The sequence below is a fragment of the Somniosus microcephalus genome, chromosome 10, assembly GCF_052327205.1.
Source record: "Somniosus microcephalus isolate GS21.2 chromosome 10, FLI_Smic_1.0, whole genome shotgun sequence".
NCBI lineage: Eukaryota > Metazoa > Chordata > Chondrichthyes > Squaliformes > Somniosidae > Somniosus > Somniosus microcephalus.
This window is the reverse complement of record NC_140996.1, coordinates 95,101,347-95,122,614: the sequence shown is the minus strand read 5'-3', so window position 1 is coordinate 95,122,614 and position 21,268 is coordinate 95,101,347. Positions and strand designations below refer to the sequence as shown.

Sequence of the window (21,268 nt, the reverse complement as noted above, 5' to 3'; positions counted from 1 at the left end):
ACACTTTAAAAAGGGTACCCAAAAGATGGCATTCGCACCTCGTGACCAAAAGCGTGTAAGATTTTAAAAGCTTGGACTCTGCAGCACAGAGCAGGCAGTTTCGGGAAATTGAAACTTAAAATGCATTTCTGTGAAAAGGACTTTGTGTTTGAAAAACCAGACAGTTAAGCAAACACTGAATGTGCATTTCATTAGATTGGAACAGATCAACCCAGTTAGGCCTAAGCGTAAAGCCATTAGTTTGTTCGCATAAATAATCGGAAACAGCTTAAGGAAGCCACCAAGGCTGGACAGGCCGATTAAAATGCATTAATGACAATACAGCTCGGACATCAGGCCATCAGGTGCGATAAACGGCCATCTAAAGCCAGTTAGTTTAGATTGGTGTAATCATTTAAAACAGCCCGCCAAAAGTTAAACAATGGACTGACCTGATTTGGCACGCAGATTAGGGCCATCGGAAGGAGAATAATTGTAGGCCCATCAGTACCAATCGCTCTCTTGACTCTTGCTCTCTTACTCTTGCTCTTACTCTTGACCCGTGGGCTGCTGCCGCCCTGGCCTCGTGGCGGGTTCTCTTCTCGCTCCCCGCATGAGTTTTGCAACCAAGGACATCCATACCAAGCGCGGAGGAGGGGAACGAGACCTGGGTCCAAAGTCACCCAGGACACCTGGGCCACGAAAGAGGGCAGAGGAAACGAGGCAAAACGAAACGAGACGAAGAGCAAGGTAGAGACCCGACAAGAGCAGAGAAGGGCAGCAAAGGCGCATTGATAAAGACCGAGCGCCTAGTTATAAGCTGGCGCTTGGGGAAGAATTCATATTACGAATATGCTGGCGTTCTAAGAATGGGTAGAAAAATCTAAGCAGTAAAGACTGCCAACGCAACGTTACCGCCGACGACCGCCCGAGGGAGAAGAAGAAGAGAACCCATCGTGACGAGACGATGATGGTAGCTGAGGAGAGGAAAGGTGTGCCACAGCAATCAGCTCCAGCACCGCACCCTGAGACCACGTGGCGATGGAGTACCCCTAAGGACATGAGGCCAAACGTCAAAACTCGCAACGGTTAAGGCAACAAGCCTTGGATTGGTGAGCATGAATTCCTAGCCCCTCATAGCTTAATCTAGTTAGGTATAGGGAGTGGGATAAGGATAAGGGGATTGTTAATGTAGTTTGTTTTCCCTCGATGTGCCGTGTGTTCCCCATTCCCTGTATAAGTACAGGTAGACTACCCTTTATCCGAACTTCCGAAAACCGAAACCCTCTAAAAACCGAAGGTTTTTTCGTTCAGCGTAAGTCGTGCGCACGACTTACGCTGAACGAAAAAACCTTCGGTTTTTAGAGGGTTCCGGAAGTTCGGATAAAGGGTAAGTCGTGCGCACGACCCCCCGCGGAGCCCCCCGCCGGCCCCGACCCCCGCCGACCCCCCCGCGGACCCCCGCCGACCCCGGCCCCCACCGACTTACGCTGAGCGTCAGCGTAAGTCGTAGCGCACGACCCCCCGCCAACCCCCCCGCGGACCCCTGCCGACCCCCCCGCCGGCCCCGACCCCCGCCGACCCCCCCGCGGACCCCTGCCGACCCCGACCCCCACCGACTTACGCTGAGCGTCAGCGTAAGTCGTGCGCACGACCCCCCCGCCGACCCCCCCACGGACCCCGCTGGCCCCGACCCCCGCTGACCCCCCCCGCCAACCCCCCCGTGGACCCCCGCCGGCCCCGACCCCCCCGCGGACCCCCGCCGACCCCCCCGCGGACCCCCGCCGACCCACCTTCCGAAATCCGAAATTATCCGAAAACCGAAACACGGCTGGTCCCGAGGTTTTCGGATAAAGGATAGTCTACCTGTATAGTTATTTTGTTTATGCCTGTAATTGTTTACCAGTAATTTCTCATAAGACTGTGCTTTATTTCTGTTGTAATAAAATCTTGGTTTTCTTACACCAAACCACTTGTCTACTCGATTTTTCTGTATCACCGCCTGCACCTAAGTCCGGTGTCTAGAACCCAGGGGTGTGGGAGCGATTCGAACCGCTCACCAACAATCAGGGGCATAACTGACTGGGCGCACGCACCAACCCGCCACCCCCTACACAACCCCCTCTGGCTTGCATCCTTCCAACCCCTTGACGATCTGCAGCCCCCGAGCCCTCCAATGATTCCCGGCCTTCTAACCTGCCCCCCGATCCCTCCTTCCTCTCTGTGGCCTGGTGCTGCAGGCCTACCCCACCCCCACCCCCCCGACAGCCAGTCAGCCTCTCCATCTGGCTGGCTGCGGGCAGGAAACAGGGAATCAAAATGTTAATCAGACCCTGCCGTTAAATTCAGCAGGGCCTGAGAGAAACCCGATTTCCTGGGTTTCCCGACCGCATTCCAGCCCCCACCTCCCACTCCTTACCCACCTCCAAATTAAAATTCTGGCCAGAGTGAGACAGAGAGAGCATGGAAGAGAGACAGAGAGAAAGAGACAGAGACAGAGTGAGACAGAGAGAAAGGGAGAGAGAGAGAGGGAGAGAGAGAGAGTGAGACAGAGAGAGATAGAGGGAGAGACAGGGAGATAATCATAAAATCATAGAATCGTTACAGCACAGGAGGCCGTTTGGCCCTTCGAGCCCATGCCAGCTCTCTGCAGGAGCACTTCAGCTAGTTCCAATCTGCCACCCTTTCTCCGTAGCCCTGCAAATTTTTTTCCTTCAGGTACTTATCTAATTCCCTTTTGAAAGCTACAATTGAATCTGCCTCCACCCTTTCAGGCAGTGCATTCCAGATCATAACCACTCACTGCGTAAAAAAGTTTTTCCTCATGTCGCCTTTGGATCTTTTGCCAATCACCTTAAATCTGTGTCCTCTGGTTCTCATCCCTTCCACCAATGGGAACAGTTTCTCTCTATCTACTCTTTCTAGACCCCTTATGATTTTAAACACCTCTATCAAATCTCCTCTCAACCTTCTCTGCTCTAAGGAGAACAACTCCAGCTTCTCCAGTCTATCCATGTAACTGAAGTCCTTCGTCCCCGGAACTATTCTTGTAAATCTTTTCTGCACGAGAGAGATAGAGACAGAGAGAGAGACAGAAACAGAGAGAGAGATAGCGAGAGAGGGGAGAGAGAGAGTCAGATAGTGAGTGATGGATAGAGAGAGACAGAGACAGAGTGAGAGAGAGAGAGAGAGAGAGAGTCTAGAGAGACAGAGACAGACAGAAACAAAAAGGAGAATACAAAGCACTCTTCATAATATTTCTTTACCCTCCAACACAGATGGGGGAAAACAGACTGAACAATGATACAAGTAAAGGCGACAATACTGTCTTAGGAAAGTCTGGGTGCAACTGTTAGAAAAAGTTAGGATTTGACATTGGGTGTCCTCATCCAAAGTTCCAGTACTGTAACTATTCGATGCAGGGACATGTGATTCAAAATGTAAAATCGGAACTAAAATCTATTTTTCAGTCTGCAGCTTGAAGTAGGTTTCACTCGAGCCTTTTCCAGTGGAACATGCGTAACGTAATAAGAATATGGCTACATATGTTTCACGCACGAACACTAAGGCCGAGATTTTGCAAATGGATGCGGCTTGGGAGCGGGTCAGCTGGTTTCCGGGTTCCAGTCACGCCCTCAACTGCATCTGGCCCACGGACGTGATTTTACGTCGATTGACCTTGTTAAGCCCGCCTTGTGGACTTGCCGGCCAATTAAGAGGAAGCCGGTCAGATGACATCATTTGATGATGCGTCCTCTGCCGGTTTTCTTAAAGGGACCATGCACAATTTTGCTTTGACAGCTCATTTCTGTGTTTGACAGCATTGAGGTGCTGCAAACACTGACAATCACTGTACAAAGGTGAGCTCTTGCACACAGGCTCTCCAATGACTCCCTCCATAGGCTAGAACAGAAAGCAGCTGCAGGTGAGGTTACAGAAGTGATCTGTCACTGGTGAGAGAGGTTCTCCCAATGAGGTGGGGCTAGACAGCCAATTCAAAACTTGCTGCCTACAGAAAAGTGTAAAAGCATTAAAAATGATTTTCCCAACATTTTCTGACCTCTGAAACTCACCAGTGCACCATTGGATCCTTCACATCACTTCTGCAGCTGTCATCAATTCACAAACATTACAGCAGACTCACACCATGCCACACTTACCTGGCCTGGTGTCCGGACATCAGGGAACCCGAGGCAGAAGCAGCAAAATTGAAAAAGAGCCTGTTAACAAGTGTCAGCATGGTGGCATAGTGGTTAGTACTGTTGCCTCACAGCGCCAGGGACCCGGGTTCGAATCCGGCCTCGGGTGACTATCTGTGTGGAGTTTGTACGTTCTCCCCGTGTTTGCGTGGGTTTCTTCTGGGTGCTCCGGTTTCCTCCCACAGTCCAAAGATGTGTGGGTTAGGTTGATTGGCTATGATAAATTGACCCTTAGTGTTAGGGGGATTAAATACGTGGGGTTACGGGGATAGGGTGGGATATGTGTTGGTGTAGGGGTTACGGGGATCGGGTGGGATATGTGTCGGTGCAGGCTCGATGGGCCGAAATGGCCTCTATCTGCACTGTGGGGTTTCTGTGATTTCTGTGTGATTCAAATACCTGTTAACAGGCAGTTAAGTGGCTACAATCCTCTTCCCGCCACTAGGTGTTGGGTCCATGTGCAAATCGGGGACCCGACACTTGGGAAGATTGATTGGAGGCGAGTTGACAGTGGGTTTCCTACCCGCTGTCAATCTTTGCGATTTTGACAGTGGTCCCACCTCCAATCCCGCCCTCTGAGGATCGTCAAAATTCCGGCCAAACTCCCTGTTCAGAAATGAAAATAAAATTGAGAAACGGGGGTGAGATTGGTTTGATTCACTGTGGGCCTCAATACAATATTGTACCCTATCTTTTCTATAAATGCAAGTTCCAAAAAATCTAGTGTACTAGAAAACATGGCTCAAAACAAATGATATGACTCTCTAAATCCTATGTCCTAGGGGGAGTGTTTGCTAACGCTCTGAGGGAGGGTTTAAACTAAAATGGCAGGGGGTTGGGAACCTGAGCGGGGAGACAGAGGAAAGGGAAACAAGGATAAAAGCAAAAGGCAGGAAGGAGAAAAACAAAAGTGGCAGGCAGAGAAATCAAGGGTTTAAATCAAACATGGCCACAGTAAATAATAATTCTAAAAGATCTAAGAGCATTAAAAAAACAAGCCCGAAGGCTTTGTGTCTTAATGCAAGGAGCATTCGTAATAAGGTGGATGAATTAGCTGCACAAATAGAGGTAAACGAATATGATGTGATTGGGATTACGGAAACATGGCTCCAGGGTGGCCAAGGCTGGGAACTCAACATCCAGGGGTATTCAATATTCAGGAAAGATAGGCAAAAAGGAAAAGGAGGTGGGGTAGCATTGCTGGTTAAAGAGGGGATTAACACAATTGAAAGGAAGGATAATAGCTCTGATGATGTAGAATCTGTATGGGTAGAACTGAGAAACACCAAGGGGCAGAAAACATTCATGTGAGTGGTATATAGACCTCCAAACAGTAATGTGGAGGTCAGGGATGGCATTAAATGGGAAATTAGAGAAGCGTGCAATAAGGGCACAGCAGTTATCATGAGTGACTTTAATCTACATATAGATTGGGCTAACCAAATTAGTAACAATACTGTGAAGGAGGAATTCCTGGAGTGTATACGGGATGGTTTCCTGGACCAATATGTCAAGGAACCAACTAGAGATCAGGCCATCTTAGACTGGGTATTATGTAATGAGAAAGGATTAATTAGCAATCTTGTGCGAGTCCCCTTGGGTCAGAGCGATCATAATATGATAGAATTCTTCATTAAGATGGCGAGTGAAATAGTTGACTCAGAGACTAGGGTCCTGAATTTAAATAAAGGAGACTATGATGGTATGAGGTGCGAGTTGGGTAGGATTGATTGGGGAATGTCACTCAAAGGGTTGACAGTGGATGGGCAATGGCAAACATTCAAAGATCACATGGATGAACTACAGAATTTGTTCATCCCAGTTTGGCATAAAAATAAAACAAAAAAGGTGACCCAACCGTGGCTAACAAGGGAAATTAGGGATAGCATAAGGTCCAAGGAGAGGGCATATAAATTGGCCAGAAAAAGCAATAATCCTGAGGACTGGGAGCAGTTTAGGATTCAACAAAGGAGGACAAAGGGATTAATTAAGAAAGGGAAAATAGAATATGAGAGTAAGCTTTCAGGGAACATAAAAACTGACTGTAAAAGCTTTTATAGATATGTGAAGAGAAAAAGATTGGTGAAGTCAAGCGTAGGTCCCTTGCAGTCAGAATCGGGGGAATTTATAATGGGGAACAAAGAAATGGCAGACCAACTAAATACATATTTTGGTTCTGTCTTCACAAAGGAGGACACAAATAACCTCCCAGAGATGCCGGGGAACATAGGGTCTGATGAAAGGGTGGAACTGAAAGAAATCAGTATTTGTAGGGAAATGGTGTTAGGAAAATTAATGGGACTGAAGGCCGATAAATCCCCAGGGCCTGATAATCTACATCCCAGGGTACTTAAGGAAGTGGCCCTAGAAATAGTAGATGCATTGCTGGTCATCTTCCAGAACTCGATAGACTCTGGAACAGTACCCATGGATTGGCGGGTAGCTAATGTTACCCCACTATTCAAAAAAGGTGGTAGAGAAAAGGCGGGGAATTATAGACCGGTAAGCTTGACATCGGTAGTGGGGAAAATGCTAGAGTCCATTATAAAAGATGTAATAGCAGAGCACTTGGAAAGCAGTGACTGGATCGGACAAAGTCAACATGGATTTACAAGAGGTAAATCATGGTTGACTAATCTACTGGAATTTTTTGAGGATGTAACTGGTAAAATAGATAAGGGAGAACCAGTGGATGTGGTGTATTTGGACTTTGAGAAGGCTTTCGATAAGGTCCCGCATAAGAGATTAGCGTGCAAAATTAAGGCACTTGGGATTGGGGGCAAGGTATTGACTTGGATAGAGAACTGGTTGGCGGACAGAAAGCAAGGAGTTGGAATAAACGGGTCGTTTTCCGAGTGGCAGGCAGTGACTAGTGGGGTACCGCAAGGATCGGTCCTAGGACCCCAGCTGTTCACAATATATATTAATGATCTGGACGAGGGAATTGGATGTAATATCTCCAAATTTGCAGACGACACAAAGCTGGGTGGGAGGGTATGCTGTGAGGAGGATGTCATGAAACTCCAGTACGATTTGGACAGGTTGGGTGATTGGGCAGAAACATGGCAAATGCACTATAATGTGGATAAATGTGAGGTTATCCACTTTGGTGGCAAAAACAGGAAGGCAGATTATTATTTGAATGGCAATAGATTGGGAGAAGGGGAAGTGCAAAGAGACCTGGGTGTTCTTGTGCACCAGTCGCTGAAGGTAAGCATGCAGGTGCAGCAGGCAGTTAAGAAGGCAAATGGTATGTTGGCCTTCGTAGCAAGAGGGTTCGAGTACAAGAACAAGGATGTCTTGCTGCAGTTATACAGGGCCTTGGTGAGACCACACCTTGAGTATTGTGTGCAGTTTTGGTCGCCTTACCTGAGGAAGGACGTTCTTGCCATGGAAGGAGTGCAGCGGAGATTCACCAGGCTGATACCTGGGATGGCAGGAATGATGTATGAGGAGAGATTGTGTTGATTGGGCTTATAGTCACTGGAGTTTAGAAGATTGAGAGGGGATCTCATTGAAACCTATAAAATTCTGTCAGGCCTGGACAGACTAGATGCAGGAAGGATGTTTCTGATGGCCGGGGAGCCCGGAACCAGGGGTCATAGTCTAAGGATAAGGGCTAAGCCATTTAGGACTGAAATGAGGAGGAATTTCTTCACCCAGAGAGTGGTGAATCTGTGGTATTCTCTGCCACCGAGGGCGGTGGAGGCCAGTTCATTAAGTATATTAAAGAAAGAGTTGGATATATTTCTTAAGGCTAAAGGGATCAAAGGATATGGGGAGAAGGCAGGGACAGGGTACTGAATTTGGATGATCAGCCATGACCTCATTGAATGGCGCAGCAGGCTCGAAGGGCCGAATGGCCTATTCCTGCTCCTATCTTCTATGTTTCTAAGTCAAGTGTAGGTCCCTTGCAGTCAAATCAGGGGAATTTATAATGGGGAACAAAGAAATGGCAGACCAATTAAATACATACTTTGGTTCTGTCTTCACAAAGGAGGAGACAAATAACCTCCCAAAGATGTCAGGGAACATAGGGTGTAATGAAAGGGAGGAACTGATAGAAATCAGTATTTGTAGGGAAATAGTATTGGGGAAATTGATGGGATTGAGGGCCGATAAATCCCCAGGGCCTGATAATCTACATCCTAGGGTACTTAAGGAAGTGGCCCTAGAAATAGTAGATGCATTGCTGGTCATCTTCCAAAATTCGATAGACTCTGGAACAGTACCCATGGATTAGCGGGTAGCTAATGTTACCCCACTGTTCAAAAGGGTGGTGGAGAGAAAACGGGGAATTACAGACCGGGAAGCCTGACATCGGTAGTGGGGAAAATTTTAGAGTCCATTATAAAGGATGTAATAGCAGAGCATTTGGAAAAAAGTGACCGGATCGGACAAAGTCAACATGGATTTACAAAAGGTAAATCATGCTTGACTAATCTACTGGAATTTTTTGAGGATGTAACTGGTAAAATAGATAAGGGAGAACCAGTGGATGTGGTGTATTTGGATTTTCAAAAGGCTTTCGATAAGGTCCGACATAAGAGATTAGCATGTAAAATTAAGGCACTTGGGATTGGGTGCAAGGTATTGACTTGGATAGAGAACTGGTTGGCAGACAGAAAGCAAAGAGTTGGAATAAACGGCTCTTTTTCCGAGTGGCAGGCAGTGACTAGTGGGGTACCGCAGGGATCGGTCCTTGGACCTACGCTATTCACAATATATATTAATGAACTGGACGAGGGAACTAGATGTAATATCTCCAAGTTTGCAGATGACACAAAGCTGGGTGGGCGTGTGTGATGTGAGGAGGATGCCGAGAAACTCCAGTATGATTTGGACAGGTTGGATGATTGGGCAGAAGCATGGCAGATGCAATATAATGTGGATAAATGCGAGGTTATCCACTTTGGTGTCAAAAACAGGAAGGCAGGTTATTATCTGAATGGCAATAGATTGGGAGAAGGGGAAGTGCGACGAGACCTGGGCATCCTTGTGCACCAGTCACTGAAAATAAGCATGCAGGTGCAGCAGGCAGTTAAGAAGGCAAATGGTATGTTGGCCTTCGTAGCGAGAGGGTTTGAGTACAGGAACAAGGATGTCTTGCTGCAGTTGTACAGGGCCTTGGTGAGACCACACCTTGAGTATTGTGTGCAGTTTTGGTCGCCTTACCTGAGGAAGGACGTTCTTGCCATGGAGGGAGTTCAGCCAAGATTCACCAGGCTGATACCTGGGATGGCAGGAATGACGTATGAGGAGAGATTGGGTCGATTGGGCTTATACTCGCTGGAGTTTAGTAGAATGAGAGGGGATCTCATCGAAACTTATAAAATACTAACAGGACTAGACAGACTAGATGCTGGAAGGATGTTCCCGATGGTCGGGGAGTCCAGAACCAGGGGTCACAGTCTAAGGATAAGGGGTAAGCCATTTAGGACAGAGATGAGGAGGAATTTCTTCACCCAGAGAGTGGCGAACCTGTGGAATTCTCTGCCAAAGAAGGCAGTAGAGGCCAATTCATTAAATATATTCAAGAAGGAGTTGGATATATTTCTTAAGGCTAAAGGGATCAAGGGATATGGAGAGAAGGCAGGAACAGGGTACTGAATTTGGATGATCAGCCATGATCTCATTGAATGGCGGAGCAGGCTCGAGGGGCCGAATGGCCTACTCCTGCTCCTATCTTCTATGTTTCTATGTTTCTACATATAAAACATGAAGAAATGGTCATGCAAAAAAAACTCTCACTTCACAGTGGAGAGGCCAGGGCTGCCTGTCACTGTGTACTTTGTACAGAAGAACAGACAAAAATGGAGGAGGTGAGTAAAAGCTTAGTGAAAGAAGTAGATTTTAAGGAGGGTCTTAAAAGAGGAGAGGGAGGTGGAGAGGGGGAAAAAGTTTAAGAATGTAATTCCAGAGCCTAGGTGTATGAAGGCACAGAGCCAATAGTGGAGTGAAGGGACTGGGCAATGCACAAGAGGCCAGAGTTGGAAGAATGCATAGTTCCTGAAGGGTTGTAAGGGGTGTTGAAGGTTCCAAAGATAGGAAGGGGGCAAGGCCTGAAATGATTTAAACACAAGGATGAGAATTTTAAACTGGGGGCCAGGAGCCAATGTAGGTCAGTGAGGACAGGGGTGATGGGTGTACGGGACTTGGGGCGGAACAAGGTACATGCAGCAGAGTATTGGATGAGCTGAATTTTACGGAGGGAGGGGGATGGGTGGGCGACCAGGAGAGCATTAGAATAGTCGAGTCAGGAAGTGAACAAAGACATGCATGGGGGTTCCAGTGGAAGATGGGTTGATGCAATGTTCGCACAGTAGGCTGCTGCTACATTGCAGCTCCCTCCCAGCTGAAAGAGGATGAGTGGAAAAGGCAACTTAAACAATTGGGAAAACTTTAATTTATGGGTGTGGAACCTAGCCTGCAACACTGGTGATTTCTTCTCGCTTGGGAATCTGGTAGTGTTCACGTTTTATGTTTGCATTTAAGTCCTTTGGATCCATGCATACTCTTAGGTCATTGTTCTTTTTCTTTACACATACCATGGAGTTAACCCAGTCTGTTGGCTCTTCGACTTTCCTGATGACTCCTAGTGTGGTCATTCTGTCCAGTTCTTTCTTGAGCCGGTCACGCAGGGGTGCTGGAACTCTCCATGGAGCATGTACCACTGGCTGAGCATTCTCCTTTAGCTGGATCTTGTAAGTGAATGGTAGAACTCCAAATCCTTTGAACACATCCTGGAAATTACTCACTACAGAATCCTCTGAGTCATCTGGTCTGCTTATGGCACAGTTTATACGGTAGACTCTCTTGACCAGTTCGAAGTCCTCACAAGCTTTGTCACCTAGTAGTGAATCAAGTCCTTCAGCCACAACAGAAAACATGAGATGATGCACTTTGTCTTTGACTGTCACTTTAAGTCTGCATACACCTAAGCTATCTATTTTCTGTCCATTATAGTTCTTCAGTAGTACTGACTTTTTCTGTATTTTGGGCTTTTCTTTCATATTTTTAATGTCACTCATACTGATTAAGTTTGCTTTTGCCCCAGTGTCTAGATTCAATGTAACTAATGCTCCATTTACCTGCAGTGGCATTATCCATTTGTCCTCTTTTACTGCATTAACTTTATGTTCAGCATTGTCCATTCCTGAGGGCTGCACATTTTCTGTATCTTTTTCGATATTGTCACATGACACCATTCCTACAAAAAATGTCTCACTTAAATCAGTGTCCTCAATCACATTGACTTGTTGCCCTTTCTTTGTTTTTACTTTTGAAAAGCATTGTTTGGCAAAGTGATTCTTTCCATTACATTTTGTGCACATTTTCCCAAACGCTGGGCATTGTCTTGACTGGTGCTGGTAACCACAGCATTTACAATTAAAAATTCCATCCTCCGATTGCTTTGCATTTCTGTTCTGCTCACATTTCTTCCCCTTGTAGAACACAGCACCGACAGCAGCACAGTCACTCATTACAGTCGCATTATTATTAATTTCACTGAAAGTCTTTGCGTGCTGTTGAGCTAGCTCACTGGCATGGCATATTTTCACAGCATTCTCCAATGTTAGTTCAGTTTCTCTCAACAAACGTTCCCTGACCTTTTTATCATGAATACCAAACACGATCTGGTCACGAATCATGGATGATTTCAGTTCAGAGAAATTACATGTCTGTGCTTTCAGTTTCAGATCGGTCACAAAGCTATCAAAAGTCTCATTTTGCTGCTCTGCCCATGAACGGAACACGTACCTCTCATGGGTCTCGTTCTTTTTGGGAGAACGATGTGTATCAAACTTCTTTAGCACATCGTCAATTTTTTCTCTGTCCTCCTCTTGATCAAATACAAACATATTAAATACCTCTATCGCCTGCGGGCCTGCAACCATGAGCAGTAACGCTATTTTCCTTGCGTCTGGCATCGTACCGAACCCGATAGCAGCAATGTAAAGTTCGAATTGTTGTTTGAAAGTCTGCCAATTGCAGTCGACATTCCCCGTGAGTTTCAAACCCTCTGGTGGCTTCAAATTCTCTATGTCGCGTTTCACAATATTCAGCAGATATTACCAATCCTGGTACCATGTTATGTTCATAAATAAATAGACGTTTTCATTATGAACAGCTAGCTTGAGCTAGTCATTTATTCAGCCATTTGGACTAGTGTACAGGCATCCATCTTGACTACTGCCTTGTGGGTAGCCCCTTACTAAACATACAGCTCCACCTAGTATACCATTCTAGAATGACATGTTACTCATCATTACAATTCTGCCATTTTCACCAAAAGGTGAAGAGTTATAGGGGGGAAAATTCAGTATCACCCCATTTGGGATGCGATTATTGGCCGTACGCAAAGTTTAGTGCCTGGTGCAAATTATCGCCTCCGACTGCAAACTTGGCTTTTATCGCCCCTGGAGGTGATTGGAGCGCTAAATTAGGCACTTCACAACTGTTTTAAGGCGCAAAGACCGAGGAGCGAGGCGCTACTTCAGAGCGCTGGTAAAGCTCATGTGATGTCAGTCAGCAATGGAACACAGAATGGAACTGGTGCCGGCCAGTTCTTAAAGGGGAGGGGTGATCTTGCTCTCCATCCACATCCTGCTCATTGCAGCACGGTGGCATAGTGGTTAGCACTGTTGCCTCACAGCACCAGGGACCCGGGTTCAAATCCGGCCTCGGGTGACTGTCTGTGTGGAGTTTGCACATTCTCCCTGTGTTTGCGTGGGCTTTCTCCGGGTGCTCCGGTTTCCTCCCACAGTCCAAAGATGTGCGGGTTAGGTTGATTGGCCATGATAAAAATTGACCCTTAGTGTTAGGGGGGATTAAAGACGTGGGGTTACGGGGTTACGGGGATAGGGCTTGGGTGGGATGGCTGTCGGTGTAGGGACCGGGTGCTAGGGTTTGGATGATCAGCCATGATCTCGTTGAATGGCGGAGCAGGCTCGAAGGGCCGAATGGCCTACTCCTGCTCCTATCGTCTATGTTTCTATGTTTCTATGAATCTCGGCCTGGAGAGACGTATACATCAAATCTGCTGGAAAGAACAATGGAGAGGCCCAGGGAAAGAGCTCAGAGTGCAGCTCCCATGGGCCTAGAAATTGGGTTGTGGGTTCGCCAGGGCTGTAGCGCCAGAAATTTTGCGCCAGCGTTAATGCGGCAGCGCCCGACGAAAATTCGGTTGCGCCAGGCCCAGACGGCGGCGGGCGCTAAAGGAGGGTTTTAGCGCCTCAAAACGGGCGTTCAATTGGGTTTTCCAGCGCTAATCCCCCGCTGCGGCACCCGATGCGGTGCGGCAGGCTGGGGAACTGCAGGCCTCCTCCTTCTGTTAAGGAGGAGCTGCCTGCAGCCGACAACTGACCGGCGGATTCCCCCGACATCTGAGCCCGGCACCTCGGGGAAGTGCCGGGCTCGCAGCACACACACATCAGGGCCGCGGGGGGGGTGATGCAGGAGTCCGGGAAGGGAGGTGCGGGCAGGCGGCCGCCGGGAACGCGTCCGGCCGCCGCTCCACCTTTATGCGCCGGCGCAAAGGCGTGTAAGAACCCTTTCCACAATCGTTGGTTGCGCCTGCCACGGGCGAGGCGGGCGCAACTGAATTTGGGCTTGGGGCCGGGTTACCATGGCAACCGGGACGCTGCGCACACCGATAACATCATCGGTGCCGGTGCAGCGCTACCGGCTAACGCCGATGGTAAGGCCCAAGTCAATTTCAGAAACGGCTATAATTCCAGCGCAATGCCCTCCAGCGCCGCTAATTGGGCGCTAACCCCACTCAATTTCTAGGCCATAGTCTCTTCTAAATTGATACAAGGAAGGGCAAATCAAAATGAGCCTGCAAAGTGCTGCTCAGTGCCCAAAACTCCTTCACACAGCGTTGAATCTTTCCAGAAGTCTCTCTCTCCCTCTCTCAGAATGCGTGGTGCAAAAATGTCACCAACAAAAAAAGGCAGGAAGCGGTCGCCTTTAAATAGCGCTCCCCCAGTCCCTTCCTGACTGCAAAACACTCCCCTCAACCTGTCGTTGCTAGCGGCAGGCGGTAAGGCAGGGGGTGCCACTCAATATCCAGTCCGGGGCGCTACCGGGGCGTTGCACACTCGATTGACGTCACGATCTGCTGGCGCAGGAGATCGTGGCGGTAGTGTTTAGCGCCGCCACAAAATGTCTAGTTAATTTCGTGAGCGGCACAAACATCGCTGCACACGGGCGCTAGTTGCTTTGCGCCCCATTAGCACCCTCTTAAGGCGCTAACGTGAGGCGCAAACCAACGGAATTTTTCCCCCATAGTCCCCAATACACCAATTTAAATTTGGAGCGTTGCTGGACTGGGATCCAATGAAAGTCAGTGAGCACAGGGTGATGTGTGAGTCAGGATACGAGCAGCAGAGGTTCAGATGAGCTGAAGTTTATGGAGGGTAGGAGATGGGAGGCCGGCCAGGAGAGCATTGGAATAGTCAAGTCTGGAGGTAATGAATGCATGGATGAGGGTTTAAACAGCACATGAGCTGAGGCAGGTGCAGAGACGGGCAATATTACAGAGGTGGAAGTAGACGGTCTTGGTGATGGAGAGGATATGGGGTCGGAAGCTCAGGGTCAAATAAGACGATGAGGTTGCGATCAGTCTGGTTCAACCTGAGAGAGTGTCCAGGGAAGGGGATAGAATCGGTGGCTAGGGACGGAGTTTTTGGTGGGGGCCAAAGACAATGACTTCATTCTTCGCAGTGTTTAATTGGAGGAAATTTCGGCTCATCCAGCGCTGGATGTTGGACAAAGGAATTTCTCAAGAATACATTAAGTATTCAAATGCTAATATTGCATCGTGCAGTGTTACCCCATTAAAGTTAAAGGTATAATGTTGGTAAGTATAACATAAGTGGAGGAGTATGCAGTGACACAATTGCTCTTGTGTTGATTACCCATTGACATTCACAAGCACTGCTATTAATTTTTAAGTTGATTTAGCATGAATAAAAATAAGGAAAACTACATATCTTCAGAAGAAATTCATTGCACCACTGGTGTAACACTTGCTGAAGTGTGAACTTGCTGTGACATTCAATCAGAATGATACCTGGACTAAAAAGGCTAAATTATGAGGGCAGGTTGCATACACTAGGCTTGTATTCCCTTGCGTATAGAAGATTAAGGGGTAAGGTATTAGAGGTGTTTAAGGAGATTAAAGGAGTTAATAGGGTAGATAGAGAGAAACTATTTCCTCTGGTGGTGGAGTCCGGAACAAGGAGGCACAACCTTAAAATTAGAGCTAGGCCGTTCAGTGGTGAAGTCGGGAAGCATTTCCTCATACAAAGGGTAGTGGAAATCTGGAACTCTGCCCCCCAAAAAGCTGTTAAGGCTAGGCCAATGAAAAATTTTGAAACTGAGATTGATAGATTTTTGTTTGGCAAGGGCATTAACGGTTACAGAAACAGGGCGGGTAGATGGAGTTAAGATACAGATCGGCCATGATCTAATTGAATGGTGCAACAGACTTGAGGGGCTGAGTGGCCTGCTCCTGTTCCTATGTTCCTATAATCTGGCAACGAGGCAGTGCCCTGGTGGATCAGGCTGTTGCTTGTTGTTCCAGGATCAGAGCCCTACAAATAAAAAGTAACCAGTGGTCCCTTACATGTAATGATGTCATATGAAAGAGCAGGACCGATATCCATTCACAAATGGTGGATCTGAGTTCTGCTGGAGGAGCAGGTGCCACTCTGAACACAGTGCTCTTTTTAAAAATCTATTTCATAATATTTGGGATTCCAGCAGAACAAAAATGTAGAATGGTGTGCCGGTGAAACTACAGTATAATGCCATCTAATTGACAAGGCCGCAGGGTCAGATCCACCCAGTGGAGATACTTGTCTGAACAGAACTGAGCAAAGAGCAGAAACGTCAGATGAACGAAAGCAAAAACAAATTCTATAGGAGAAATCTCCCTCCTAACGCAAAGACATTTGATACCAATCAAGTTGCAGAGATTAACTTTTGGTCTCACTCAGGGTGATTAAAAAAATTAAATATTTTAGCAAATGTTTTACTGCCACGCCCTTTGTTTTCAAGTCCAACTTCTCCCCCAAATGTTTGAAACACAAGGGGTTTCTCTGCCACATTTACATAAACAGAAGCACCAGACACACATACACATTGCAGAAAGCTTCAATTTGTGCACTGGAATACTAATTTATTCCCAAATGAGTTCACAGTTTGTGTCGTTGAGTGGGCTTTCTAAATGAATGGCCAGTGGTGTTAGGGGCTATTTTCTCTCACCAGAGATCAGTTTTACTGTCATCTCTCCCTTCACTTTGCAGCCAGAGCATTGCCTGCCAGAACCATAGCAGATGCAATTCTGCAAGCAACAACATACTTGAGACTCTTGTTTGATACCATGCACCTCCCTCTGAAAACTGATAAGTACAGACAAACATGTGACCCAAGAATGTTTATTACAGTTCAAGGTGCTGAACTAACGCAGCTCATTCTGCCATTTTTACCAACAGGTGAAGAGTTATAGTTCCCAATGCACCACCTTTGAATCAGATAATTTGATGCAACATTACTTACTTTATCTTCTATATTGTCTTAGACAGGCGAAAGTTTAAAATCCAAGTGAAAAGTTGAGTTTTCTTGCAGTAAAATATGGCTACTGAAGATTGGGGAAGTGTTGCTTCTGTGCTGGTTCTGAGTCATAATCTGCACCGAAGTGTTTCTGGGAGTGTCACACCCATATTGCTGCAGGCCAATGACTGCAACAGGTTACACGCATGCAAATTCTGTAGGTGAGCAACCGGTTTCATTGAACTACAAACAGGCAAGAGAACAGAAATAAGCATATCCACAAAACACTGCAGGAAGTGAGACAATTACAGCCACTGGCAGCTCGCTGACAGAACTATTCATGATTTCAAATAAAGCTGTTGGACTATAACCTGGTGTTGTGTGACTTCCTACAGAAATATTCAGGTGTGAATGTGCAAAAGTTCCGAAAGGAGATCATGACACTTCACTACCTATGGATGTTTAAAAAAGCAATAGGTACACAACATATACCAGCCTCATGTGTAATCATTGAGGTGCCACAGCCTTCTTGTGCTGCAAAGCAACCAGTGCTAAAAACATCTGCTACCTTCAGTTTCTTTTCTAGTAACTCTGCTATGTGCAGGCCTTTTTTAAGGATATGTACCAAATCACAAAACAGAAACTGACAGGATTTCCTGCAATGACCTATTAAAAGAAAGAAGAACTTGCATATATACAGTGCCTTTCATGACCTCAGGTCGTCCTAAAGTGCTTTACAGCCAATGAAGTACTTTTGAAGTGCATTCACTGTTGTAATGTAGGAAACACAGCAGCCAATTTGCACATAGCAAGATCCCACAAACAGCAATGAGATAATGACCAGATAAACTGTTTTTACTGATGTTGGTTGAGCGATAAATATTGGCCAGGGCACCGGGGGGGAACTCCCCTGCTCTTCTTCAATATAGTGCCATGAGATATTTCACATCCATCTGAGAGGGCAATTTTAATGTCTCATCTGAAATACAGCACCTCCAACAGTGCAGCACTCCTTCAGTACTGCACTGGAGTGTCAGCCTAGAATTTTGTGCTCAATCTCTGTAGTTCATCTTGAACCCAAAGCCTTCTGACTCAGAGTGCTACCACTGAGCCACAGCTGACACCTGTTTATATGTAAATGTTATTGCTTGGGCAAACATAATTTCAGAACTGATGTTATTTAATTAATTTAGCTCCGTGACAGATATCATAAAGTCCTTCTCAAATAAGGGCTGATTTCTGTGATCTGGGGCAAATGGCCCTGGGATCACTGCCCATGTGACCAGACGTAGCCAACTGGGGTAGAGACTTGACCTCACTGCATTAGAATAATTTACATGTGCTCTTTGCTTGTTTTTCGTGGGTGCGGTGTTTGGAAAGCTGCATTCCACCATGGAGTAAGTGGTAACTCCACGACCTGCTCAGTGCCTGAGGGCAGAGGACCAAAGTGCAGATGCAGTTTTGCTGTAACAGCTGCTATTGAAATCTGGGACTCCAATTTTGCAGGAAACTCTCACTCCTGGCCTCGAAAGTCTAGGGGATAGAATTGAGAGAACCTTGATGATGGGCTCTGCATTCCTCGATGGTGGCTAAGAATCTGTTCCTGCACAGATCACTGGTCACCTGCAACAGGCACCTAACAGCTGGGGCATGGCAGGAGGAGATACGACCGAGTGAGTTGCTACCACATCCACACAACCCAACCGTCCCACTCAGAGGACTGAAGAAGTGGCAGGTAGTGAACAGCAACAAAGAATAGAATCATAATCTTACAGCACAGATAGAGGGCATTTGGCCCATTGTGTCTGTGCTGGAAGAGCTATCCACTTAGCCCCACTCCCCGGCTCTTTCCCCGTAACCCTGATAATTTTTCCTTTTAAAGTATATATACAATTCCCTTTTCAAAGTTACTATTGAATCTGCTTCCAACACCCGTTCAGTCAGTGCATTCCAGATCATAACAACTCACTGTATAAAAAAAACCTCTCCTCATCTCCCCTCCGGTTCTTTTGCCAATTACCTTAAATCTGTGTCCTATGGTTACTGACCCTCTTGCCAGTGGAAGCAGATGGCCAGTGCAGGAGCTGAAGCGCTGGCAGCAGTTGCAGGGACATCTCACAATCCAATATACTGGGGGTGATATTGGATGTGGGTGGGATGCAAAACAGACGGTATCTCATTAGCTGCCTGTTATACTCCCCATTGACTTCAATAGAACTGAATATCAGGCATTTTGTATAACAGTCGGCAAATGCAATTCCATCTCTTTTGCATGCCCGCCAATGTCCAATTTCACCGCCAAAGAGCTTCAATGCCACAGTCCATCAAGAGGCTCCATTGAAAAGCAGCAAGGTTGGCAGCACACCTGCACCTCTCAGTGAGGTACCATTTGATGGAGCAGATTTGTTAGGAAACGCCACACATATGGCCACTAATGGAGAAATAAGCTGGTTCAAATTTCTTTCAAAAGGAACGATACAGATTTAATGTCAGAAGAGAAATAGGCCCCGAAAATCCATGCGGACGGTATCCCGGCATAAGTTTGTAGCGGCATGGCAAAGGGCCACATGTAGACGCATGTAGGTGCAAATGTGATGCCGACAGTTTCCCTCGAGCTAAGGATGCTGGAAATGTCAGCAGGAGCTTGCTGTCTTATGGAGAGTGCAAGGATCCCTCTCCCGGAAAGCTGATCATCCTGCAAGGGGAATGCCCCCTGCTGTCTCATTAGAATCATTACGCCGGGTCTGCACCTGCACCTACAACAACAACAACAACAATTTACATTTATATACCGCTTTTAACGTAGAAAAATGTCCCAAGGCACTTAACAGGAGCATTATCAAATAAGATTTAACACTGAGCTGTATAAGGAGACATTAGGATAGGTTTGGTCAAAGAGGCAGGTTTTAAGGAGCATCTTATAAGAGGAGTGAGAGGTAGAGAGGCGGAGAGGCTTAGGGTGGGAATTTCAGAGATTAGGGTTTAGACAGCTGAAAGCACACTACCAATGGTGGAACGATTGTGATGAAATATGTCATTCATCAGACTCTGTATTTAGCTACATATATTGTATTGCCTGCTCCTGTGTTTGTATTGCCTGCTCCTGTGTTTTACCTTGTATTGTATATAGTGCACCGCCCCCTTTCTCCCCATTGGGTGTGTCGGCTCCGCCCATACCTGGCCCTACTTAAGACAAGCCCAGGCTTGTCTTGCAGCAGAACAGCAGAATGCTAGGTGAAGACACAGGCATCTTTCTTTGCTAATAAAAGCCTTGTTTTATCCAGTTAACTTTGAGCCTTGAAGTTATTGAGGCGCATCAATTTTATTAGCAAACTTTCAACGATGGATCAACTTTTGAAACTGGAACGCTTGGATTTGGACCCGCATGCTTCGGATGCATCGGCACGGTTTGGACACTGGTTCCAGTGCTTGGAATTTTTTATGGCCAACTCCGAAGCCGTCACAGCCTCTAAAGCCACCGGAGATGTGAAACTCGGGATCCTGCAGAATCGGGTAAGCCACCGGGTTTTTCCACTCATCCAAGACGCCGCCACCTACCTGGATGCCTGCAACATTCTAAAGGCCCACTATCAGCGGCCTACCAACGAGGTGTATGCCAGGCATCTGCTTGCTACCTGCACACAGCGACCCGGAGAGTCGCTAGAGGACTTTCTAGTCACCCTAAAAGTGCTTGGCAAAGACTGCAAATGCAAAGACGTGAAAGCCACGGTATACACAGACGAGCTTATTCGGGATGCCTTTATTGCAGGCCTTAGCTCTAATTACATCCGGCAGAGACTGCTAGAGAAAACGGGCCTAGATCTGACACAGGCTGTGGACACAGCGCGATCGCTGGATGTGGCTCAGAAGAACTCTGACTCCTGCTCTTCAGGCCGCGCGGCCCACGCCGCCTCTGCTTCCCCGCCCGGTAGCCCAACACCGTCGGGGCCCTGCTCTCCCCCCAGAAGCCCTACGACCGCCGTGACGCATCGGGGCCCCAAATGCTACTTCTGCGGGCAGCCGAAGCACACCAGGAACCTGTGCCCGGCGAAAGGCACCACCTGCTGTAAGTGCGGTAAGAAGGGGCACTTTGGGAAGGTGTGCAGAGGGAACCCCGCAGGCAAACCCGCCACCGCCGCGTGCGCGCCGTGGGAGCGGCCATCTTGGACGCCATCTTGTCCGACCTCGTGGGGTCCACCATCTCGCGAGCAGACATCGTGGACGCCATCTTACCCGGCCTCGTGTGGCCCACCATCTTGTCCCGATCAGGGCCCTACAGTGGCGTCGATCACAGTGGACCAGTCCAGACCGCACCCACTATCCAAATCGATGGTGGACATCGAGGTAAACGGGTGCAAGGTTAAATGTTTAATTGACAGCGGGAGCACGGAGAGCTTCATTCACCCTGGTCTGGTACAACGACTCTCTCTAACTATAGTCCCTACTCAGGGCACGATCTCTATGGCCGACAAAACCCAGATATCGACTATTGCGGGTTACTGCGCGGTACGATTGTCCGTTAAAGGCAC

The 21,268-nt window shown here is 47.3% G+C and overlaps 1 protein-coding gene across 2 annotated transcripts in view; it reads right to left on the bottom strand.

Moving 5' to 3' along the window:
• The window catches only part of LOC147111579 (ETS-related transcription factor Elf-1-like), a 271,464-nt gene extending 254,591 nt beyond the window's left edge, over nt 1–16,873 (bottom strand). For both annotated transcript variants that reach the window (XM_085998640.1, XM_085998642.1), the window contains exon 1: nt 16,746–16,873. The gene's annotated coding sequence lies outside the window, so the exon portion shown is untranslated. The remainder of the gene's footprint in view (nt 1–16,745) is intronic.
• Nucleotides 16,874–21,268: the final 4,395 nt, after the last annotated feature.